This window comes from Rhinatrema bivittatum, chromosome 1, assembly GCF_901001135.1.
Source record: "Rhinatrema bivittatum chromosome 1, aRhiBiv1.1, whole genome shotgun sequence".
In the NCBI taxonomy this organism is placed as follows: domain Eukaryota; kingdom Metazoa; phylum Chordata; class Amphibia; order Gymnophiona; family Rhinatrematidae; genus Rhinatrema; species Rhinatrema bivittatum.
Genome location: NC_042615.1, coordinates 128,341,549 through 128,368,168, shown reverse-complemented (window position 1 = coordinate 128,368,168; position 26,620 = coordinate 128,341,549). Strand labels below are relative to the sequence as shown.

The window sequence follows — 26,620 nt, the reverse complement described above, 5'->3', positions numbered from 1 at the left end:
AACCAGATCGTTGAACTCTGCTCCATTTTTAAAAATATGCATTTAAATATACTGTATAAATTACCATTCCATACAGTTCAGGATAATGACATTTTATGGTGGATATACTCATGTAAATTTAAGAAGTTCTATAAAAGATTCTACCCTCAAAAGCCTCTAGTGTGTACCCAAAGAATATAGGCACAACAATAAGTGACCTAAGTGTTTCTGCTTGTGTAACATCTCTACAAAAAACAAACCAAACACAACACAGTTCTGCTTATAAGAAAACAGAGCAGTCAAGTTTGTTGTTAAGACCATTAAGAGATATAGATTTGAGAAGAAGATCCTCTTCTGTTTCAGTTTTCTAAGGCAGTAATTCTTAACCAGGAGTATGTGGGGGTACTTAAAAGCCTCTTAAGGAGTACACAGCCAGACCACTGCAACCACATTGGAGAAAAGAACCAGAACTGCAGGAGGTAATCACCTGCAATTGCCACAGGAAGAGCCAATCTCATTCCTCTTGGTGATCCATTGCCAGCATTGATCTGTCCTCCCATCTCCCAGATCACCGGCATCTCCCAGTCTTATGGTAACAGGGGATCATGTAAATCTTGCATCACTAGTATGAGAAGAGCACGAGAGACAGCTGGTCATGAAATTAAAACTGAGGCAGTACGCTCTGCAGGGCACAGGGAAGGCCCTGCCTTACAGTATCTTCCAACTGATGCCGCCTCCTCCTGACTTCTATTATATGGGCTTCTTGATTAGAAATAAAGGATGCACAGGGGAAGGAGGAAAAAGAGGCAGCTTTGGGAACAGGAAATGCAGCAATTTTCACTGTCCCTGTGGTGTCTGCTGCCTCTCCTGAATCCCACTAATTCCATGCTTGTGTCAGCTTCTCAGCCTTTATGTACTGAAATCCCAGTCCTGTGCTTAACTTTATTTAAACACAGAGGTAACACAAAAATGCAGGTTCTCTTCATCACAGGTTTTCAACAACTCAGATACCAGCTCTCCTTGAACATGGGTTATGATGCAACCAAGTTCACTATCAGTTCCAAGTACCTTTAGTTCTAGTTTTAGGAATTTCACAAAATTTGACAGGTACTTACAGACATGGTCACTTCTAAGGTCATCTAACCAAGGTAGTCACAAGACGGTTTAATTCCAGCACTCTCGGTACCCACAAACAGATTCTGGTATTCAATACACCACATCAAGTGTCAAGGAGCTCATTCTTTGGGTCAGTTGAGTTGCTGGGAAACAGGAAGGCAGAGTCCCATCCAATTGCTTGGGGCATTGCTGTTGGCTTCTGAATCAAGCTCAGTAACATATCTCTTTCCTTGCTCAGGGAGGACAATTTTCAAAAGCCATTTACCAGGGTAAATACCAATTTGCCTGGCTAAAAGGGCTGTTGGAAAATTCCCCTCTATTGTATGACTAAAAGTGTAGGCTTTGCTTCACAACAGGCATACTTTTACTCTGGGGGCATAATTAGGTTGGGAGAGAAAATAACATGCATAATTGTATTTTTAAATTTATGTGCATTTTCTATGGAAAAAAGTATCCTCAGAAAAAGCAGGTGCTTTTTTCCTGGGACATTTTTCAAAAGGAAAATATGCACACACTTTTGCTTTGAGAATTGCTGCAAAGCCTGCAGTTAAAAAGTCACCTATGGACTTTGCATCAGTGCTGGCAATTTGAAAATTGTCCCAACAAAGATTTATCAACACCACCCAGTGGTTCAAGACCAGCCTTACCCAGAAGGTGGTCTTACTTTGTTTCTGCTCACCAATTGTCACAGGAGACAGCAAGACTGGGGAGAAATGTTTTGAGGTTGGGGGGACTTCAGGCAGAGTGGAATGGTGGAAAGCAAGGAAAGGGAGAACCATCAAAGGAGATATGGGGAGGGGTCATTGGGAAAAGTGGCAGGGAAGTGGAAACATGGTAAATAGAGAGATGAAAGGTGAGAAATGGGCAAGAGAGAGATGTTGGAGAAGAAAAACGAAGGGAAGTTAGATTAAAGATTAGATTAAAGAAAGATATCAACATGCATACTTTTAGCCTCTTTTAGGAGAGACATTCCTGAGAAAATTTTTAAATCGGGGAGGAAATAACACATGTAAAATGCATTTTTAGCTCTACATGCATTATTTTCCCTGGAAAATATACCTGCACAAAAAGCAGAATCAAATGTCCACTTTGCGCATGTGTGCTTTCTCTTTGAAATTTAGTGCGATGTCTGCAGGTAAAGAATTGCTCCCAGACTTTGTGCCATTGCGGAAAGTTTAAAAATTGCCTCCTTTAGGTGTGGAAATAAAGACTTTTGAAGTATAAACTTATTTTCTATTCTATGTGCAATTCATATAGGTATTTAATAAAATTATATGTATAAGTTTTGGGGCAAAAAGTGTGATAGCTGGCCATGAAAAGCTCTGGTTATAAGAAATCCAGGCTCATACTACTGATATATGATCATACCAAGAACAGGACTAACTGTTCTATCACTGTGAATAAAAATTATTTTTCTATTTGATTTATTAATATCTTGTGTCAATTTCGTTATTATCTTCAGTGCCTACACGATAAGTGGACAAGTATTTTTTAAAAGATATTTAGAATTCCATCTAAAAATACTTTTTTTAGAGTAGGCAGAAGGTTTCATATATAGTGTAGGCGTCCCTGCACCAAATTATTGCAATTATAATCATTAACCTCCTACCGCCTTCATATTCATTTTTTTGAAGTATTTTTTGAGCATTTAAGTGTTAGAGTCCAGAAACTATCCTGACATCCATCATGTTGTTGGTTCTGATTTCCTTAAAAGGTGGCAAACTTGTAGCTTGAAATTTGAAATTTAGTGGTCGTTTAAAGCGGGTACCTTCCAACTTCCTTTGATGATGAATATTGATCCCGACACGCTTGTGTTTCAGACTACACGTCTTTCCTCAGGGGAGTCTCTCAATAAAAAGCTCCAACAAGCAGGGTTCTTGCCTCGCTGTGTTCTTTGTGTTCAAGCTGTCAATGTTGCGTTCATTTTCGCCACTCCATGCCATCCAACAGATGTCGTGGACGTCTACTGAACCAGTTCGTGAGCTACTTCCTCTTAAATACTGAAACCGGAGCATACCTGTTGAGCTAATGAGTGTCCTTCAAATTTAAAAACACCTATCAGGATCTCTGCCATTCAGTGGTAAAGTGCCGATTCACCTGTGTACCGAGATGCGCTTGGTTCGCCTAAAGGGGCACGTCCTCCATGATGTTTTACCTTTAATCGGACCTGACAGGGAGCTACATCATTACCTCCTCTATTAATCCACATTGGCTGGTTGGACCTGAAAGAGATGATCTACATGGTCCCTCCCCCATTAATCTATACTGACAGCTCATCGCTGCCTCCTCTACTCATTTGTCTAATCTGACCTGAAAGAAATAATATACCACTGCAGACAGTACTTAGCTGGAAAAGACAGTGTTTACTATCGCTCTGCGCTAAGAGAGTGATATTCACTGTCATTTTGTGCTGTTTTCTAAACTACAATAAAGTATTCAAATTTAGCTCATCATTCATACCTCTCGGAGTAGATGATGCTAATCTATATATCTAGAAAGCCTCACGGTAGTTTAGTTTGGCTCCAATGTCCCCACCTCGTGGCGACATGTGTATTTGCTCTAAAATTGTCCATTTTAATTCAGGGATGGTATGGCCCTCTTCTTTCAGATGCTGAATCATGGGGGTTGTCATTTTTGCCATATTGAACCTTGATTTGTGTTCGCCCAGTCTAACTCTTATTGGGCGTGTTGTTCGACCTACATAAATCTTTGGGCAGGGGCACACAATGACATAGATGACATTCAGGCCGATACAGTACAGTGCGCTCCGACGCTCTTGGACGCGCGTTTTCCCTTACCCCTTATTCAGTAAGGGGAGGAAAACGCGCGTCCAACCCGTGGCACCTAATAGCGCCCTTAACATGCAAATGCATGTTGATGGCCCTATTAGGTATTCGCACGCGATTCAGAAAGTAAAATGTGCAGCTAAGTCGCACATTTTACTTTCAGAAATTAGCGCCTACCCAAAGGTAGGCGCTAATTTCTTCCGGCAACCGAGAAAGTGCACAGAAAAGCAGTAAAAACTGCTTTTCTGTGCACCCTCCGACTTAATATCATGGCGATATTAAGTCAGAAGTCCCGAAGAGTTAAAAAAGTTAAAAAAAAAAATTTTGAATTCGGCCCGTGGCTGTCGGGCCGAAAACCGGACGCTCAATTTTGCCGGCGTCTGGTTTCCGAGCCCGTGGCTATCAGCGGGCTTGAGAACCGATGCCGGCAAAATTGAGCGTCTGCTGTCAAACCCGCTGACAGCCGCCGCTCCTGTCAAAAAGGAGGCGCTAGGGACGTGCTAGTGTCCTTAGCGCCTCCTTTTGCCCGTTTTTACCGCTGGGCCTAATTTAAATACTGAATCACGCTCCCCTGCGGACTTTACTGTATCGGCCTGATTGAGTTACAATCTGTATTTGATCTTCTCCGTACTCTATACTTAGTGACTGGATCCTCCCATAGTACTCCGGTCAATGTCTGAGTACACCAACTGCAATGACCGCATGTCTGATGACCTGTTACTGCTTCTGATGGTGCTAAAGGATTGAGTTGAGCATGGACTATTTTATCCCTGATGTTTCTCCCCCGTGTGAAGGCAAACATCGGGAGTTCCTTGAATGCATCATGGAGGGAAAGTACATGCCAATGTCGTTTAATTGCAGTGATGATGATCCCGTCCTGTACAGTTTCACACCACCATTCATCACAAACCCACAGACCGCAATAATTTATTGAGATTTTCAAGTCACCATGCACTCAGCTTTAAAATGGGGCTCCCAGTGAGCCAATATTTTAGAGCAAGACACATATGTTCCACAGAAGAAGGCTTTGAAGCACAAGCAAACATCTTACAAAGTGGATTCCATAAGAGAGGATATCCACAGAAGGCTATTTCCCGAGCACACAGGAGAGCCAAGTTTAGTGACCGCCAAGCACTATTACAATACAAATCAAAATATGAGAGGTTAGATTAACATGTGTATTACAACAGTCCACAGCAGTTGGGATCATCATCACTGCAATTAAACGACATTGGCATGTACTTTCCCTCCATGATGCTTTCAAGGAACTCCCGATTTTTGCCATTGCATGGCGTAGAAACTTCAGGGATAAAATATTCCATGCTCAACTCAATCCTGTAGCACCATCAGAAGCAGTAACAGGTCATCAGACATGCGGTCATTGCAGTTGGTGTACTCAGACATTGACCGGAGTACTATGGGAGGATCCAGTCACAAAGTATAGAGTATGGAGAAGATCAAATACAGATTATAACTCAAACAATGTCATCTATGTCATTGTGTGCCCCTGCCCAAAGATTTATGTAGGTCGAACAACACGCCCAATAAGAGTTAGATTGGGCGAACACAAATCAAGGTTCAATACGGCAAAAATGACAGCCCCCATGGTTCAGCATCTGAAAGAGGAGGGCCATACCATCCCTGAATTAAAATGGACAGTTTTAGAGCAAATACACATGCCGCCACGAGGTGGGGACATTGGAGCCAAACTAAACTACCGTGAGGCTTTCTAGATATATAGATTAGCATCATCTACTCCGAGAGGTATGAATGACGAGCTAAATTCGAATACTTTATTGTAGTTTAGAAAACAGCACAAAATGAGAGTGAATAGCGCTCTCTTAGTACAGAGCGATAGTAAACACCGTCTTTTCCAGCTAAGTACTGTCTGCAGTGGTATATTATTTCTTTCAGGTCAGATTAGACAGTACAGATGAGTAGAGGAGTCAACGATGACCTGTCAGTATAGATTAATGGAGGAGGTACCATGTAGATCATCTCTTTCAGGTCCGACCAGAAGAGGTAATGATGTACCTCCCTGTCAGGGTCCGATTAAAGGGTAAAACATCATGGAGGACGTGCCCCTTTAGGCGAACCAAGCACATCTCGGTACACAGGTGAATCGGCACTTTACCACGGAATGGCAGAGGTCCTGATAGTTTTTTTAAATTTGAAGGACACCCATTGGCTCAACAGGTATGCTCCGGTTTCAGTATTTAAGAGGAAGTAGCTCACGAACTGGTTCAGTAGACGTCCACGACATCTGTTAGATGGCATGGAGTGTCGAAATGCACGCAACATCGACACCTTGAACACAAAGAACACAGCGAGGCAAGAACCCTGCTTGCTGGAGGTTTTTATTGAGAGACTCCCCTGAGGAAAGACGTACACGAGCATGTCGTGATCGATATTCATCATCAAAGGAAGCCAGCACACAGGAAGTTGGAAGGTATCCGCTTTAAACGACCACTAAATTTCAAGCTACAAGTTTACCACCTTTTAAGGAAATCAGAGCCAACAACTTGATGGATGTCAGGATAGTTTCGGGACTCAAATGCTCAAAAAATTCTTCAAAGAAATGAATATGGACGTGGTAGGAGGTTAATGATTATGATTACAATAATTTGGTGCAGGGATGCCTACACTATATATAAAACCTTCTGCCTACTCTAAAAAAAAGTCTTTTGAGATGGAATTCTAAATATTTTAAAAAAAATACTTGTCCACTTATCATGTAGGCACTGAAGATAATAACGAAATTGACACAAGATATTAATAAATCTAATAGAAAAATAATTTTTATTCACAGTGATAGAACAGTGAGTTCTGTTCTTGGTATGATCATATATTAGTGGATCACTGTTTTTTGTGGGGTCTATATATAGTTTCATACTATTGATAGCCAGGGGTATGGCCCTGCCCCTGAGGATTTGGATTGGTCCTCAAGGGATTCAGAAGATATGCTGGGACCACCTGGAGGGTGTTACCGGCATTTAGATGGCAGGGAGACCAAGTGACGGTGTGGGGTCCCAGTGGAAGACCTTTGAGCTCTTCTCCTTGTGTATACTAATGTTATATTATGGGATATGAAAGTCTTGAAGCGCTATTTAGTCCTGTAAGTAGAAGTTGTGTCTCAAATAATGATTGTGTTTGTCCATGAAAAGAAATTATTGTGGAAACTGACCTGAACTGGGTAAGTGGACGGCATTTAAGCTTTGCCACAAATGCGAGAGTTTGCAGCTTTGATTGAAGTTACTATTGTACAAGTGGACCCTTGGATCAAGACGAGGTTGACGCTACCAGGAGCCCTGCAGGTCCTCGTCATTGGCAGGTGGAGTAGTCAGTGCGGAGACCCAACAGGACATTCACCACTACTAGCCCATGTTCCCCACAGGTTAAGCCCTTGGGTGCTGGGACCGGCTGGACTTAGGCGCAGGTCTCCGAAGACAAGGGTTCCCATGATGGTCCACCGATGGAAGAAGAGTCAGGATGTTCAAGGGTCGGGGCAGGCGGCAATCAGGCAAGTCCAGGCATCATACCAAGGTTGGGGCAGGCGGCAATCAAGCAAGTCCAGGAAGAAGTCCGAGGTCAGAGCCAAGAGTCAATCCGAGGAAGTTGAACCAATGGGTCAGGCAACCTGCTACTCACACGGAGTTTGACCTGTTGCAGAGACCAGGAACAATGGCAGGACCTGGCCTTAAATAGTTTGGGAGCACTGGCGTCATGAGGGAGGTCCACGGAGGTTTTCCCACCGCAGCCCTTTAAGAGGAGGGGAGAAGCGCGCATGCCTAAGGGACTGCTGGTGGATGCAGGAAGCCAGCAGTGGCACCGGTGGCTCTGAGCCATGAGAAGGTGAGGAGTAGTGGCAGAGGGATCGGTTGTCTGTGCTGCGGATTGGCGGTGAGTTTCATGAGGTGCGGGAGGAGCGCAGCATAAGGAGGTGAGTGTGGCTGACCACAGGGCTCCAAGGCCGGCGAGCGCAACAGTACCCCATCCTTTAACCACCCCTCTCAAGGGTTTAGGTTTCTTGGGATGAGAGACGTGGAACTGTTTGAGTAAACTCTTGATGTTGGTGGCAGGTTCCCAAGTATTTTCTTCGGGACCATATCCTTCCTAGGGCATCAAGTACTCCCACCTCTTGTTACGCCGGTAAACGTCCAAGATCTCTTTTACTTGGTATAGTTGGTCCTTTTCTGAGACGATCTCTGGGGGTTCTGGAATCCTTCGGGGAGAATGGAACACATTATGGATCCTTAGGGCCATAGGTAGGCATAATTGATACGTGACTGGCCCTATCTGCCGGATGACGAAGAAAGGTCGTATGTAGCATGGTGCTAGCAGCAAGGAAGGTATCCTAAGATGAATGTGTCTGGCACTTAGCCAGACCTTGTCACTGGGCTTGAATTGCAGGGCTACATGTCTGTGCACATGCGTTGACTCTTTGGCTTTGAGGGCGGCTTTTTTAATATAGCCTTGGTCTGGGTCCATAGCTCCTGGAGTTCATGGGTGGTCAGTTGAGCAGCAGGTGATGGAACCGATAATGGGATGGGTAATGGGGAAGTCGGTTGCCGTCAATAGACAATCAGGAACAGGGAGGCACCAGTGGAGGTGCTGGTGTGAAAGTTTTGGGAAAATTCAGCCCACGGTAAGAGGGTAGACCAGTTGCCCTGATGTTCATTGATAAAGGACCTCAGGAAGATCTTGAGTGTACGCCTTTCGGTTAGCCTGGGGATGGTAAGACATCTAATTTGATATTGAATTTCTGGCAAAGAGAGCGCCAATACTTCACTGTGAACTGGGTGCCTCAATCCAAAAGAATGTGTTGGGGTAGCCTGTGTAGCCAGAAGATGTGGGTGATGAACAACTTTGCCAGTTCCAGTGCAGAAGGGAGGCCAGAAAAAGTCATGAAATGAGCCATCTTAGAAAAATGGTCGATAACGACCCAAACAATATGGCAGCTGTTAGAGAGTAGGAGGTCCACCACGAAATCGGTGGACAAATGGGTCCAGCATGCCTCGGAGGCTGGCAATGGCTGTAACAGCCCCCAAGGTCATCTCACCATAGGCTTTTGTTGGGCATAGGTGGGATAAGAGTCCACATAGGCCTTGACATCGCCCCGCATCCATGGCCACCAGGAAAACTGATGGAGTAGTGCAAGAGTCCAGGCCTGACCAGGATGTCTTGCGATGCGAGAATTGTGAGACCATTCCAGCACTTTCTGATGGAGACGAAGAAGCACGACCATCTTTCCTGGGGAGACGGTCATGGAAGAAGCTAGGAGAATCCATGTTGGATCAGTTATATGGCCCGGGGTTTCAGGTGTATCCTCTATTTCAAAGGACCAGGAGCGAGCGTCTGCTCTCAGGTTCTTGGTCGCTGGTCTGTATGTTACCTCAAAATTGAAACGGGCGAAGAATAGGGACCATCGGGCTTGACGGATGTTCAAACGTTGAGCATAGCAGAAATGTTCTTGGGTTTTGTGGTCAGTATATACCATGATACAGTGTTGTGCCCCTCCAATCATTGTCGCCACTCCTCTAAGGCCAGTTTGATGGCTAGAAAATCTTTGTCTCCAATGCCATAGTTTCACTCTGTCTGGGAGAACTTCCGGGAGAAGAAGGAGCAAGGTCGAAGGACTCCTTTATCAGAGAGTTGGCTCAATACTGCCCCTACCCCCACAGAGGAGGCATCGACCTTGAGAATGAAAGGACGTGTAGGGTCAGGGTGGCAGAGGTATGGTTCTTGGAGGAAGACCTGCTTGAGTTTAAGAAAAGCAGTAACTGCCTCTGGGAGGCCAATCTTTGGTGTTTGCTCCTCTCCTGGTAAGCGCGGTAAGGGGCGCTGCAATCTGCGAGTAGTTAGGAATAAAGCGCCTGTAAGACATTTGCGAATCCCAAAAACCTTTGCAAGGGGCGGAGACCAGAGGGTTGTGGCTAGCTCAGGATGCACTTTACTTTCTCAGGGTCCATGCGGAAACCATGGCTTGAAACTATATATCCCTGGAAGGGTAAGCTTTCCTTTTCAGATGTGCCTTTCTCCAGCTTGGGGAATAGCTTATGGGTCCGTAGTCTTTGGAGAACCTGGCGGACATCGCGATGGTGGGAAGGAAGGTCTTTGGAGAAGATGAGAATGTCTTCTATGTTTAAACGGTTTTTATTGAGTTTTAAAAAGGAACAGTAAGAATAACAACGTGAGGGAGAGCAGGACACTTGGCCCCTCCTCACATGAAACTAATACAGCAAGAAGTATCTCAGTACTCAGTCAAACACCCTCCCCCCCCCAGACAAGGGAACATTCTGCCATAAGAAACATTGTCCATAGTGTCACTTCAGTATAATATTACTACAGTGTTGAGTTGGCACCCCAGTACTGTCAGAAAGCTTAATCATTAATCACCAAGCTGCGGGCATGTGAGGAAAGAGATTGAATATAGGGTTGCCACACCTTTAGAAACCGCTGTCTACGTTTCGGAGAGATCCTCGCCTCCAAACTCTCCATGGTCATCATAATATGCCAATGGTTTCTCCAAGCCCAGTAAGACGGGATATCCGAAGTTCTCCATGCCAAAAGTATCAGCTTCTTCCCCACTAAACTAGCCTTTTGAAGAAGCAATCGGGAACCCGGATCCCGAATTCGAATTGGGGAAATACATCCAAAGAGCATCCACATCGGGGTTACTGGAAAAGAGATATCTATCAAATCAGCTAAGTAAGCCGCTATTCTTCGCCAAAAACGCTGTATGAAGGCACACTCCCAGAACATGTGAGAAAGAGTCCCCATCACTGCGCCACATTTAGGACAGGCCGCAGTAGCCGCTATGGTCGATATGTGCGCCGCTTGCGGCGATATGTAGGCCCGGCTGAGAAATTTAAACTGAAGCTCACGGTAATTAGTGGCATTCGAAAGCTTAGCTATCCTCCGAAATGCTCTGTTCAATATTGTCTGACTAACCACGAACACCCCATCCTTATTCCAGCGAGCTTCCAGCACAGCGCACATATCTACCTCCACAGTACGTACTAGAATTTTATAGTAGGCAGATAGAGTGGGGGCATTAACCGCCGTGAACTGAAACATTTGGTCAAGAGTATGATACGTCGAGGGACGCTTGGCCTCGTCCGGTAACGCTTGGATATAATGTCTGACCTGTAAATAAGGGAAGGCGTGTGTGACTCCAAACCCAGACATGGCCATAAATTCCTGAAAAGAAATACACTGCCCTTCCCCTGTTAGCAAATGGCCCAGGTAAGTAATTCCCCTCTCTTCCCAGCGCCGGTAATAGGAGGCCTGCAACCCCGGGCTGAATTCCATATTCCCCCTAAGGGGGAGAAAATATGCACACCTCCCCTGTATCTTCAAACTTTTCAGCAATCGACTCCAAGTCTGTCTTAAAGGCCTAATCATCACATTTCGGGTAATGCAGGGAACAAGATGGGTAGAGGTCGCTTGTAACGCGTACACCGGCGCCACGGGGAACATAATCGCCCGATCTGCTTGTAAAGCGGTGTATGTTGGGTCATTGGTCAACCAATCTCGGAGGATACGTAGGTTACAGGGCAAATTATATAAGGCCAAATCAGGTACCCCCAAGCCTCCTCTCCCCCACCTCGTCTTTAGCCAGGACAAGGGCAACCGGGATTTCCCTCCCCGCCACAGAAAACGCCGAATGGCACTTTCCAAACGCAGTATATCTATGCGCTTAATAATTAAGGGTATGTTTTGGAGTATGTAAAGCCATTTGGGCAAAATAATCATTTTGAGTAAATGTACGCGACCAATTAAAGAGAGGGGGAGAGTCCGCCATAAAGCTAGCTTCTCCGTGGTCGCCTGTACCTGCCTTGGAATATTAGCCACATAAATGTCTGCCGGGTTCTCCGGAAGTCTGACTCCTAAATATGTAATAAACCCCGGTGCCCACTCCAGCGGGAAGGAGTCCGCCCAGTCTCTGCGTAGCGCGGGAGGGTAGGCCAACGCCAAGGACTTGGACTCATTCAGGCGAAGTCCCGAAAAAACTCCGAAGTCCCAGATCAAACGTTGTAGTCTGGCCAATGATGTCTTAGGTTCCGTAAGGAAGACCAAGAGATCATCAGCAAAGGCCACACTCTTAAAGACCTGGTTGTCAAGACGTACTCCCCGGATTTCCCTCGTCTGTTGAACTGCAATCAACAACGGCTCTAACTGCAATACAAACAACAAAGGAGAGAGCGGACAGCCCTGTCTTGTCCCCCTAGCCACCTCAAAGGTTTCCGACTTGGCCCCATTAGCAAAAATATAAGCTCGAGGGCGGCTGTATAACAGAGCCACCGCCTTCACATAGAAGCCTTCAAAGCCCATCTTCTGCAGTATAACAAATAAATATTGCCACTCCACCCTGTCGAAAGCCTTTTCGGCATCGAAGCTGATAATTAGATGAGGGAGGTGCATGTGTCTACACACTGTCATAGCAGCCAACACTTTTCGAATATTAGTCAGGGCATAACGATTGCGAACAAAGCCCACTTGATGCGCCCCTACTAAGCATGGAAGAATGGGAGCAAGCCTGTCCGCTAAGATTTTTGCCAAAATCTTAATATCAGAGTTTAATAAGGAAATGGGGCGATAGGATTCGGGCAACAGAGGATCTTTGCCCGCCTTGTGTATAAGCGTGATCAGGGCCAAATTTTCATGAGGTGGAAAGGAGCCCTGGGCGACCAAATCCATATATGCTTCCGCTAACGGGCCAGCAATCTGATCCTGAAGGGTCTTATAAAATTCTGCAGTATACCCATCCGGGCCCGGGGCTTTAAACGGCTTGGTCTGACGAATGACCGTAATAACTTCCTCCGCCGTGATTGGGCGATTCAGTTGTTCCCGCTGAGCTGTGGTCAAGCTAGGTAAGGGTAAAGCCGAACAGAAGTGCTCACGCATCTCATCATTCCCCCCATCAGAGGCATATAGGGTAGCATAATAATCTCTGAATGTCCGTAATATGGAGGGGGTGTCGCGCACCACAGTGTTAGGGGAAGAAAGCAAGGCCGGGATATAATGCCGTGGGCGAGCCGATTTTATCAAGTTGGCCATCATCCGGCCCGTCTTATTGGCGTACTGGTAAAGGCGAAACTGATAATAAAGAAAGCTTTTTTTCTCCCTCTGGTGGATTAATATATTGAGGGCATTTTGCAAAGATCTATAATGATCACGATGTTGAACACTGCCACAAGCATTTAACTGCGATCTGGCTTTGGTTAGCTGCGCATTCAATGCCAGAATTCGTTTATCTAGCATTTTCTTCCTGTGGGACACATAAGAAATAATGTCCCCCCTAAGGACGGCCTTTGCCGTATACCAAAACAAGGAGGGTTGAGGGCAAGAATCCCGATTATTAGTAACATAATCCCGCCATTTACCCTGTAAGTAATCCTTAAATTTAGCATCGGCAACCAGATAGTAGGGATAGCGCCACTCTCTGCTCCCCAACGTACTACCCGCCCACTGGAAGTCCACCCACACTGGGGCATGATCCGAGATTACTATGTTATCTATGTGTGCCTCCTGTATTTTGGGAAAAGCATGACCACTGACCAGGAAGTAATCCAATCGGGAGGAGGAGGCGTGCACCCGTGAAAGGTGTGTAAAATCGCGCTCTGTGGGGTGTAACACCCTCCATACATCCATCAGGTGCAAAGACTGCTCCAGCATCTGTGGACCCCTTCCTAATCCCTGCTCCCTTCGGCGGGGCGGCATCGCATCCAGGTCCCCATCCCGGACTGTGTTAAAATCACCTCCTATAATTAGAGTCTCATTAAGATAGGGAAGTAGGTGCGCACACAAACCCCTAAAAAAGGGAGCGCTGTAATTATTGCAAAAAATCAATTTTTGATCATATAATTCGGTTTCCAATATGAGGTACCTGCCGTGCGGGTCCACAATCTCACGGGTGACTGTTATAGGCAAACACTTGTGGAATAAAATGGCGACCCCCGCGGATTTGGTGGTGGCCGTTGCGGATCTAACCTCCCCCACCCAGTCTCGCTTTAGTTTGGCGTGCTTAGCTGCTGTTAGATGCGTCTCTTGCAAATAAGCTACCTGCGCCTGTTTTTTCCGTAATAAAGCAATGACCTTAGAGCGCTTAATAGGGGAATGGATCCCATTGACATTCCAAGAAAGCACACGAACAGTATTACTCATAGTCTACAACCTTGTGGAAATAATAGTCACCAAGATACTTCAATACTCCAATGAAAGCCCTCCCAGCTAAGGCTCCCATCACTTCTCTATTCCCATTAGGCCATCGCATACACCCTGGCAACAGTGTGCCAACTCCATACCCAACACTAGTCCAAAACTCAGATGTCCCTTCTCTGCCCATGTCTCTTCGTGCCCCCCCTCCCCCCCTTATAACTATCTTCCCTCCCCGTACCCCCCCAAGCCCACCTGTCCCTCCCCATTGCCGCCCCCCAATCCCCTGTCCAACCCCATGTACCAGCCTGCACTTCCCAGGGAAGCACTAGAGTCACGGACCTATGTGTCCGATACTTCCCCTCCCGCATCTCATATCTTTACTCGTACAGCTTGCATCCCTTAAGAAAAAAAAACAAAAAACAACAACGGAACAAGAGTACAGTTTTGAAGAAGGCAAGAGGCCTCCCGCCTCTCTGCGTGGATGTCCCCCGAAACAAACCTATGGGGAACCCCCAGGTGGGGACCCAAAACAAAGGCCCCTTCCCAACTCCCTTCGTGGATCAATCAACAAAAACATCACAACAAGAAGTGTAACCGGGGCATCATAACTGCGGGCATGAGAAGTCCAATATCGTCCTCAAGTTCAGTGAATACATCCACTTGCTCCCCCAATCAGGAGCTGCCGTCAGCCACTACATCTGGTTTATGGCCAAGCCCACAGTCTCGTTAAACAGGTCAACAGTAAAATAAAAATTAAACCGTGAAATACATATGTAATATATATGAAGAACAGATAAAGTGAGTTCGACGTCCTGGGTCAAAGGGACTCCATATCATCGCGCCGAAGTCAGCGCCGACAGATATCGCCGAGACTAATCCGGTGTGCAGCAGGGAAAGTAGCTCCTGTCCGGGACTGGGATCCGGGGAACAAAAAGTCAGAATGGGTCCAGGCTTAGCCCGTGTGCAGTCCTTCCACTGACCCAGCGGGCCCAACCCCAGAGTCCAGACTAGCATCCTCGCAGCTCCTGCAAATAGCTAAACAAAGCCGAGGTACCACAAGAGACCATGGCCCACAGTCCGACTAGTGTGGTTATAATCCCGGTTCCTCTGGGCATCCCACTCCTGGGGCGATCCAGAGCCCACTCTATTCCACCACTATGGAATCCACAAAAGCCTTTGCGCGGTCGGCGGAGTCAAAGGTGTGAGTCTTCCCCGCATGCCACACTTTCAATCGAGCCGGGAACATCAAGGCAAATTTGATGCCACGTTTATGAAGGAGTGAGCAGAGTCCAGAAAAACCCCGCCGCGCTTCGCTTACTGCAGTTGAAAAATCCTGAAATATACGGATGGGGTGTGTATCATACTGTAAATCAGGCCGTGCCCTGGACGCTCTCCAAATTTCCGCCCGATGCGCCGAGTTGAGGACCTTGGCAATAATAAGTCGCGGCCTGCCCGCATTCTGGTTTGGCGCGCCAAGGCGGTGGGCCCTCTCGATGGTCAACTTGCCTTCCAGGTGCGGCAAATTGAGGGCGGTGGGAAGCCAGGACTCCAAGGTTCCACACAGGTTGCGTTCTTCCAGGGCCTCGGGGAACCCCAGGAACCTGAGATTGTCCCTCCGCGCCCGATTTTCTAAGTCATCGACCTTGGCATGCAGAGCTTTGATCAGGTTAGTGTGCTCCGCTATCTTAGCCTCCACCCCGGGCCGCGCGTCCTCCAGGTCTGAGATGCGTGTTTCAGCGGCGGCTATGCGCGGCGGAATTGTGGCTAGAGTGTCACGTACCTCACCCAGCTGTTCTTGGAGCACCGACAATTTCTCGTCTAGTGCCTCTCGTATGGCTGCCTTGATGTCCGGCAGGGTCAGCGGCAAATCGGGGGAGGAGAATTCTCGTTCCGGCGCGGCCGCCATCTTTGGGCCAGGCGTCAGCGTTTTTTCTTTGTCTTTTTTTCCGGGGTGGATACTCATGGGGGTCGAAAGCTTTTGACGAAGAGCAACCGGGGACATAGACCCTATCACCCTGCGACTCCGTGGCAAAAGAAGTCCAAAAACGCGCTGAGATGCTTCGCGATTAGGGAGGGTTGACCGGAGCGAGGAGAGATCACGTTCTCCCAGCTACCACATCACGTGACGTCTTCCATGAGAATGTCTTCTAGATAGACCACCACTCAGTCGTATAGCAGGTCCCTGAAAATCTCATTCAATATGCCTTGGAATACGGCGGGAGCGTTGCATAAGCCGATAGGCATGACCAGGTATTTGTAGTGGCCGTCTCGTGTATTAAATGCGGTCTTCTATTCGTCGCCTCTTTTGATCTGAATGAAGTTGAAGGCCCCATGTAGATCCAGCTTCATGAATATCCTGGCCCCTTGCAGTCGATCTAGTAGTTCTAGAATAAGCGGCAGAGGATATCGGTCCTTCTTGGTGATGGCGTTTAATCCTCTGTAATCAATACAGGAGCGTAACGTCCTGTCCTTCTTGGTTACGAAGAAGAACCCTGCACCTGCTGGAGACGTGGAGGGCCGGATGAAGCCCTTGTCAAGGTTCTGCTGGATGTACTGAGACATGGCCTTGAACTCTGGAAGGGATAGGGGATAAACCCTACCTCGAGGTGGGGTAGTTCCATGCATCAGGTTAATAGTGCAGTCAAAGGGACGGTGCTCAGGCAGAATCTCTGCCGCCTGTTTAGAAAAAATGTCCGCAAAGTCAGCGTATTGCAGAGACGGTCCCAGAGAGGCCGAGGCTAGTGGAACTGGGGAGGAGGCGTGATGGGAGGAAGGCACACAGTGTGACAATGAGGGCACCACCTTGTAAACTGGAGGGATCCCCAGTTGAACTGAGGAGAGTGTACTTGTAGCCAGGGTAGACCCAGAACAATCGGGTGTACCGCCTTCTCAATGATATGGAAGGTTATCTCTTCCTGGTGTAATATGGCAGTGCGGAGCAGCAGCGGCACCATCATCTCAGTGATCCACCCTGGCAGAGGTTCTCCAGAAATGGAAGAGATGATGAGCGGGAATCTCTGGGGTCCATCCGTAAGTTCAGGTGGTCTACTAGAGCCTTCAAGATGAAATTCCCCCCAGCACCGGACTCCACTAGCACAAGGGTAGGAAATTTATCTCCATCCATCAATACCGTTACAGGTAGCGTAAGCAGGTGAGCAGGTAAGGTGTAGCCCAGGGTCATCTCCCCACTGACTCCTAGGCTTGGGCATTTCCCTGCTTCACAGGGCACTGGGCTAACAGGTGCCTTTTGCCAGCAAAATAGAAGACGAGCCCCTGGGCACGGTGATGTTGTCTCGGCCTGAGCTGCATTGGTTCTTCTTGACAGCCAGTGGGAAGGTTCGCCATAGGTGAGGGAGCAAGGGGAAGTGAGAACCATTTATTTATTTATTTATAACTTTTATATACCGACATTCAAATGAATATCACATCGGTTCACATATAACTGGGGAGCCAAAAAAACTAGTTGGGAGAAAGGAAGGATAAAGTTACAATTAACAGGGATTCGTAAGGAACGGGGAGAGAATGAGGAACGGTCTAAGGGACCAAGTGAGTGTAATCGCAGGAGGATACAGCAAACTTAAACAACTTTATAGAGAGAGATAGTAACTATATTACATATTATATGTAACCATGGTGCAAGTTGCACGGATCTGCGCAGGACTCGTAGCTCACGCACGCTTTGCTGGAGGCGCTGATCGATCCTCTCGGCCAGGTCAATGAGGGCATCCAGCGATTCTGGCTGTCAACTCATTTTTTATCCAGGAGGAGAGTCCTTCCAAGAAGATACTTTGGAGGTTGTCCTCTCTCCAATTTAATTCTGTAGCTAACATATGGAATTCGATGGCGTAGTCAGTTAGGGTCCTGATACTCTGTTGCAAATGTAGCAGATCTGACCCCATTGTATCCAGATGACTGGGCTCATCAAAGACCTGCTTGAAGCCTTGATGAATTGGAGCAGGTCTTGAAGAAGCACATCTCCCTGTTCCCATAGGGGAGAGACCCATGCCAGCGCCTTACCGTCAAGGAGGGGAGAGGATGAAGGTCATTTTGATAGTTTCTCTGGAGAACTGCACAGGTTGCAGTGAGAAATGCATAAGGCATTGGTTCAAGAAGCCCCGGCACCGTTTGACATCCCCTGAGTACCTAGGGGGCACTGGAAGATGGATGGTGGATGCCCCTGGTATAGGAGTAGGAGCCGCTGGTACCTGTGCTTGTAATGGCAGTGGTAGCATCAAGACGAGTGCTAAGGCATTCCATAGTGCCCGCCAGAACCTCCAGAAACTGTTGCTTCTGTGCCAGTCCTGGAATGGCCTGGTGGCCTGAGAGATCTGCCGGATCCATGGCCTCTGCAAGCTGTTGTACAAGTGGACCCTTGGACCATGACGAGGTTGACGCTACCGGCAGGTGGGAACCTTACAGGTCCTTGTCGTAGGTAGGTATAGTAGTCTGTGCAGAGACCCAACAGGATCTTCACCACTACCAGCCCAAATTGCCCGCAGGTTTATCCCATGAGTGACAAGGCTGGCTAGATTTAGGTGCAGGTCTCTGGAGATGAGGGTTCCCGCGACGGTCAGCCAATGGACGAAGAGTCAGGATGTTCCAAGGGTCAGGGCAGGCGGCGATCAGGCAAGTCTAGGCAACGTACCAAGGTCAAGGTAGGCAGTGATCAGGCAAGTCCAGGCAACATACCAAGGTTGAGGTAGGCGGCGATCAGGCAAGTCCAGGCAACGAACCAAGGTCGGGGAAGGTGGTGATCAAGCTGTTGCAGAGGCCAGGAACAAGAGCAGGACCTGCCCTTAAATAGTTTGGGAGCGCTGGCATCATAAGAGAGGTCCACGGAGTTTTTCCAGCCTCGGCCCCTTTAAGGGGAGGGGAGAGGCGTGTGCCTAAGGGACTGCCGGCAGATGCAGGAAGCCGGCAGCGGCAGCTCTGAGCCGCGAGAAGGTGGTGGAGCGGTGGCAGAGGGATTGGTTGTCCGTTCCACGGGTCGGCGGTGAGTTCCATGAGGTGCGGGAGGAGCGTGGCAAAAGGAGATGAGTGCGGCCGGCCGCGGGGCCCTGAGGCCGGCGAACACAACAGTTACCTGTTGATTTGTACCTGCAGTGTATCATACATCAGAGCTATATTTTGATATATGCATGCTAAAATACATCATGTACTATTTTTGGCTTATTTTTTTATATGGGGAGAAGTGAGGCAGATAAGGCGGTGTCTGCTTGTTATATTTTCCTCTCCCATCTCTCTGAAATGAGCAATGTAAACTTGGGCTATCTGGCACTCCCTAATCCTACCACAGCTCCCACTTTTTTCTCCCCAAGCTTCAAACTGACACTAATTTGTCACAAAGAACTGCAAAAAATGTGCCCTTCAGCTATCTCAAAGCTGTCTGTTCTACCAAACCAATATCTCTTCCTGCTGGACTCTGAATTCAGCAGTGTCAGAGTTTGGTGTGCACGTGCTTGATGTTTGGCAGTTAAATGCCAATTTAAAGGAAGTTCCAAATATCACACTGAAATGGAAATGTATTTACTATGAACTTCACATTTTTGTCACAATGGGGCTGCACAAGACAGCTCAAATTCTCGAAGAGTGTACAGTAGTCCAGAAAGGTTGAAAACCACTGTTCTAAGGTATAGGTTGCCATCTCTGGTTTATTTTCTCGTTGTGTTTTAATTATTTATGTATGTTGTTTGATATGATTAATGTACCTAATGCTCTGTTTTTCTCTGCCAAAATCTTAGTGGGATTGGCAGAATATAAATGATATTGAATAATATCGGGACGACTGGTTGATTTGTGCCAAGAGCATGGAAGAAAATCTTTGCGCTTCTTGCAAGGCAGTTTTTTTGCTACAGGAGCTAAGCTGGGTGGTGAATCTGGCCAGAGCAATTTGCAGTTTACTCTGACTCTGGAGTATCTCGGTGTTTGCTTCAACAAAAAGCTGGGCAGAGTATTTCTGACAGAGACTTGAATGCAAACATTAATGGCTCGCGTTCACACCCTGATGAACACTATTCGCCTGACTATGTGGGCTTATCTACAGGTCCTGGTGTTGTCTGTCTAATTGGAAGTAGTCCCCTGGGTAAGAGCAGATATGTGACCTTTCTAATGCACGTTGATTTCCTGATGGAACCCGCAGTCTCAGAACTATATGGTGAGGCTTCCCCTACCATTGGAGGTTAAGTCTCAGTTGTGCTTTTGGTTACAGGAGGTTTATCTCAGGAAGGGAGTTTCCCTGGAGACACCGGATTGGTTGGTACTCACGACAGATGCGAGTCTGCTGGGTTGAGGGTCTCACTGTCAAGAGTTGATGGTGCAAGGTCACAGGAATGTAGAGGAGTATCAGTGGAACATCAACAGATTGGAAGCAAGGACAGTTTGCTGAGCATCTAGAGGCTCGGCCGGTCCAGATAATGTCAGACAATGTGATAACGGTGGCTTACATCAATCATTGGAGTGGAACTAAGAGTCAACAGGTGTCAGAGAAAATAGATGTGCTCATGGTGTCAGCGGAACAATATCTACTAAGTATCTCCACCTCTCACATTGCTGGAAAGGACAATATCAGAGCCGACTTCCTCGGCAGAAGAAACTTGGATCCAAGAGAATAGGAGCTGACAGACGAAGTCTTTTGGCTCCTCGTGAACTGATGGGGCCTACTGGACCTAGACCTGTTGACGACCTTCAGCAATGCGAAAGTTCCAGGCTTTTTCAGTCACAGGCAGGATCCAAAAGCGCTGGACATTGATGCTTTCGTTCAGGAGTGGCCACATGGTGCCCTGTTGTATGCATTTTCCAACTGGTCTCTGGTAGGCAGGATTGTCCAGAAAATTGCAAGTCAAGCCAACACCATCCTTTTAGTAGCTCCAGGTTGGGCCCAGAGGCCATGGTATGCCAATCTCCAGAGACGACTTGGGGGGGGGGCAGTCCCCTCAGGCTGCCATCTCGGAAGGATCTGTTGCAGCAAGGACTCATTCTTCACTTGGATCTGTGTCCATTTTGTCTTATGGTTTGGCTATTGAAAGGGATTGGTTGTTGAAGCATGGTTATTCGCCTGCTGCAATTTCCACCTTCCTTTGGGCCAGGAAATTTTCTTCTCCCATAGCCAATGTTAGGGTTTGGAGAGGTTTGAGATCTGGTGTTTTGAGTGAAGCTGTCAACCTCTTAAGGTGGATATTCCTTTAATTTTGGAATTCTCACAGGATGGCCTGCTTAAGTGCTTGGCCCTTAACACCTTAATTTCTTCCTTGAATTTTTGGCAGGTCTGACCTTTTGGCCTCTGAGCGCTATTTCCTTATGGCTACTTACCTTGAAGACATTTTTTTCTGGAAGCAATCTGTTCGGCATGTCGATTTACCAAGCTGCAGGCTCCTTCTTGCCGTGAGCCTTTTCTGTGTATGCCTTCAGGGCCGGTACAGCTTTGGGCTATGCCCTCTTTTTTGACCAAAGTGATTTTGGAGTTTTGTTTGAATTAGTCCATTTCCCTGCCCACTTTAGGCAGGTAGAGAGTATCTTTTGCGTTTCTTGGATTTCAAATGACATTTGCTGCATTACTTGGAGATAGTTTATAGTTTATTTAGGTTTTCTATACCGTTACATCAGTCTGAAAGACCATCACAACGGTGTACATTTAACATAAAATACAATAATCAAATACAATTTATATCAAAACCATTAAATCATAAAATAATAAAATCGTTATTATATCCTTAAAATAATATACAGAAAATTCATAAAATACTAAGATACTAAAAACAACTAAATAAAGATTAAAGAATAGGATTAGGCTTGATCGTATCTTCTCATGCCTCTGTGTAAGCACGTGTAAAAAAGCCATGTCTTTAGGTCTGCTTTACATTTTTTAATATCTACTTGCAATCTTAAGTTAGATGGTAATGTGTTCCATAACTTTGGACCAGCAATAGATCCGGCTCTGTCCCAAACTTCACTAAGTCTCGCTGATTTAATCATTGGGACAGATAGAAGTCCCTTGTTACTGGATCTTAGGTCCCTTTGTGGGACGTGTAAGTGTATAGAATAGTTGAGCCATTCAATATTATCTCCATAGATTATTTCATGCAAAATACTTGCTACCTTGTATTGTACGCGGAATGATACCGGAAGCCAATGTAAGGAAATCAGTACAGGGGTAATATGTTCACATCTTTTTGTTCTCGTTAGAATACGTGCTGGTGCATTTTGCAGAACTTGCAAAGGTCTAATGGTGTTGTTAGGGAGGCCGAGCAGTAATGCATTGCAGTAATCTATATTTAATAGTATTAAGGATTGTAAAACCATTCTAAACTCTCTAGGGGCTAGTAAAGGTTTAAGCTTTCTGAGGGTGAGTAATTTAAAATATCCCTCTTTTATTTTTAGTGCAATGTGTTTTTTCATTCCCAATTCTGTATCCATTGTTATCCCGAGGTCTCTGACAAAGGTGCATGATTGTATTTTTGTATTATTATTAAATTGAATGGGTTGTAAATTTCTTTGTTTAGATTTCCGTTCCAATAATAATATTTCTGTTTTATTGGTATTTAGGATCAGTTTTAATGGTATGAGTAGTTGGTTAATCATATTGAGATACATTGATATGGTTTTTAACGATTGGTCTATAGAGTTATTGATGGGTACAAGAAATTGTATATCGTCTGCATATATATAAAAATTTAGTCCTAAACCTGATAAAAAATGACAAACGGGTAAAATATAAATATTGAACAATGTCACAGAAAAGGGTGGAGCCTTGAGGTACACCTGTTTTTAGTAATTGATTCTTTGATAATGTATTTTTTATTTTTACTTGGAAATTCCGATTATTTAAAAAAGGTATAAACCAATTTAAAACTGTACTTTGTATTCCAATTTCTTTGAGGCGGGTATTAAAATTTGGTGGTCCACGGTATCAAAGGCTGCCGACAAATCTAATAACACTAAAAAATAGCTTTGACCAGAATCAAAACCTCGTAAAATTGTGTCTGACAGAGGGATTAGAAGAGATTCTGTATTAAAGTTTTTTCTAAAGCCGAACTGGTTGGGAAATAGAATATCATTTGATTCCAAATAGTTATCTAATTGTCGTTGTTCAACCTTCTCTAATAATTTTGAAATGAACGGAAGATTTGATATTGGCCTATAATTAGCTGCTTGTGTCGTGTCAAGTTTGGGGTTTTTTAATATAGGTTTAACATGACCAAAACTGTCTGGAAGTCGGATCACCTGTTCGTGCTCCATGGTGGTGGTAAATAGGGAGCACCGGCGACTCGGGCAATGCTAGTCTGTTTGATTAAAGAAGTCATTCAGCCACCTATATGGCGAATGAGGATGCTCTGCAGAAACAGATTAGACAGCATTCCGAGGAGTCTCAGGTAGGATCATGGTGTCGCCTGCCGAGCTTTGCCAAGTGGTGACGTGCTCATCTTTGCACACCTTTCCCAAGCATTACCACTTGGATGTTCGGGCTATGGAGAATGCTGTATTCACATGGGTGGTATTGACTGGACCGCTGGTTACCTCCCGCCCTGTTCGGAATCAGCTTTAGTACATCCCACTAGTGGGATTGACCTGCCAGAATGCAGAGGAAGATGAAATTAGTACTTACTGATAATTTCCTTTCCTCTAATGAGGGCAGGTCAATCCCAGACCCACCGTAGGCTGCCAATGATTGAATCATGATTAGCCTTTGCAGAGTGTGATTCCTGCTCTTCGTTGAAGGCTGGCAAGTGGCTTTTCTAGCCCCTTAGTTCAGTGCATATTTCACTTCTTTTGTTTAAACTCAGTGTTCTCGTTGGGTTGGAAGCATGAGTGGTTGGTTGTTAATGATAATGTTCAAGTATTTTCCGTTTGTCCACAGTTTGGCTTTTCCAGAGAATACTGGCAGACTGATGTTGAGGCGGGACTATATATCCATGATATCAGCTTTTGCTCCATCTCCATCTGCTGACAAATGTGCATAACCCACTGTGGGATTGACCTGCTCTCATTAGAGGAAAGGAAATTATGAGATAAGTAGTAATTTCACCATATAAAGACCCCGACCCCCTGACCTCCCCAATAGCCTGAGCCCCCATCCCTCTCCCCCTGACCCCTCCCAACTGACATATACAAAGCCCCCTGACCCCCTGATATCTTCAGTCCCTCCACCGACTAACCAATTGACATATACAAAGCCCCCTCCATCCTGACTGCCCCTGATAGCCCCAGCCCCTCCCTTTCCTACCTGACCCCCTATTGACATATTCAAAGCTCACTCTTACATCCCCTGACCCTCCAATAACCATAGCCCCCAGCCCCCCCTCCAGATACCCCATTACCTTATCCTCGATCCTGCAGCAGAGATGAGTGCACCTTTGCACCTTTCCCAGTCGGTGCCATTAACCAAAATGGGGTTTACCTCATCTTGCCCCAGCTAGGTGGCCTGAGTCCATTCCCCAGACCTTACCCCAGTCACATGGCTGGGAAAGGTGAGGTCGCCGACCGGGACGAGTGCGAGGGTGCAATCATCCCCACCACGGGATCAAAGAAAAGGAAAGGGGGTCTCTGGAGGGGAAGTGGAGCTTAGTGTATCAGGGGGGTCGGGGAGGGGGCTTTGTGTATGTCAATTGGGGAGGAGGTGGGAGAAGAGCTGAGGCTGTTGGGGAGGGGGCTGTGGTGATTGGGGGAGGGGGCTTTGTATATGTTAATCAGGGGGAGGGGGCTTTGTATATGGCTATTGGGAGGTCAGGGGGAGCAGAGCTTTGTAAATGTCAATCAGGGTGGGGGGAGGAGATCTTTGTACAGGGTGGCCCATGAAAAAGAACCCTGCCTCCAATACCAGTGCCACGCAGGCAGGCTACTTTTCCATGGGCCACCCTGTATATGGTTATTTGCGGGGGACACCGCTGCCACATGCTTACTGTCAACTTTATTTTTGTTTTCGGGGAATCAGGGCTGTCTCAACCGGCAGCCCCAGGTTGAAATGGGTGTCAGCAATGGCCCCCACTCAACCTCCCTGTTTGGCCACATTTTTTGGGGGGGCGGCCGGCAGTCCTTTAAGACAATAGCGGTCCCATGAATTTGAGGCCGCCATCGTGTTAAAGGGCCACTTGCCGCAATCTTTTGTGTCGTGGTGTTTGTGACATAAAAGAGCACGCCATGGAACCGTGATGTGTTTTCAGGGGAGGGGCCCCACTATCGCAGTTACACTCTCCCCCGCGATAGTGGGACCCCTCCTGCGAGAACATATCACGTTTTGATGAATCTAGGCCTAAGTTTGCATGATATCCCAGCATGTTTGCTATCTGGCCCCACTGTCTTGTCCACTTTCTGTTTTGCCAGTTCCATGCTGAAGATGCACACCAGCTGCAGCAGTTTTAAGCAACTGTTGTATACACAAAAGTGCAAATACTATTTCTTTATTTTTTTATCTTGTTTCCAAGATATAGTAAATGATAGATTCTTTAGAAACTGTGAAGTCAACATTCAGCTGGAAGGATGCCTGGCTAAATTAAACAAATAAACTTATCCAGTTAACTTATATAGCATAGTCAGGACCTGCTGAATATACTCAACTATCTTAAAGTTAGCTGGAAAAGTTCATCTGGCTAACTTTAGGACTGCTCTCAGCAGACCTAAATTCTGTGGTTTGCCTGGAATTTAGCCAGACAAACCAAGGGTAGTTTCAAGGGCAATGTAACATATAATTATTCCAAATTCTGTTTGTAAGACAAAAGTATTTATTTTCCTGTTAATAAAACTATTTTTCTGATTGTATTGATGTGATAGTTACATTTTTATTGCTTTTAAAATTGAGTTGATTTAGTCCTGAGCACTTAAAATCCAAGTTTTAGTAAAGCAATATGTACTCAATTAAAAACAACAAGCAAAACTAATATTTATACAGAAAGGGGCGGATTTTAAAAGCCCTGCTCGCGTAAATCTGCCCAGATTTACGCGAGCAGGGCCTTGTGCGCCGGCGCGCCTATTTTCCATAGGCCTGCCGGCGCGCACAGAGCCCCGGGACTCGCGTAAGTCCCGGGGTTTTTCGAGGGGGGCGTGTTGGGGGCGGGGCCGTTAGGCGCGGCGTTTGGGGGGCGGGACGTGGTGTTTCGGGGGCGGGCCCGGGGGCGTGGTTTCGGTCCGGGGGCGTGGCCGCACCCTCCAGAACCGCCCCCGGGTCGCGTCTCGGCGCGCTAGCGGCCCGCTGGCACACGGGGATTTACTTCTCCCTCCGGGAGGCGTAAATCCCCCGACAAAGGTAGGGGGGGGGGGGGTTTAGATAGGGCCGGGGGGGTGGGTTAGATAGAGGAAGGGAGGGGAAGGTGAGGGGAGGGCGAAAGCGAGTTCCCTCCAAGGCCGCTCCGATTTCGGAGCGGCCTTGGAGGGAACGGAGGCAGGCTGCGCGGCTCGGCACGCGCCGGCTGCACAAAATCGGCAGCCTTGCGCGCGCCGATCCTGAATTTTAGCAGATACGCGCGGCTACGCGCGTATCTACTAAAATCCAGCATACTTTTGTTTCCGCCTGGTGCGCCAACAAAAGTACGCGAAGGCGCACTTTTTTAAAATCTACCCCAAAATATGGAGAATATTTTATAGGAGAA

The 26,620-nt window shown here is 46.7% G+C and overlaps 1 protein-coding gene across 1 annotated transcript in view; it reads left to right on the top strand.

The window, feature by feature from the left end:
- MICU3 (mitochondrial calcium uptake family member 3) overlaps positions 1-26,620 on the top strand; it is a 378,395-nt gene that overhangs the window by 321,404 nt on the left and 30,371 nt on the right. The window lies entirely within an intron of this gene.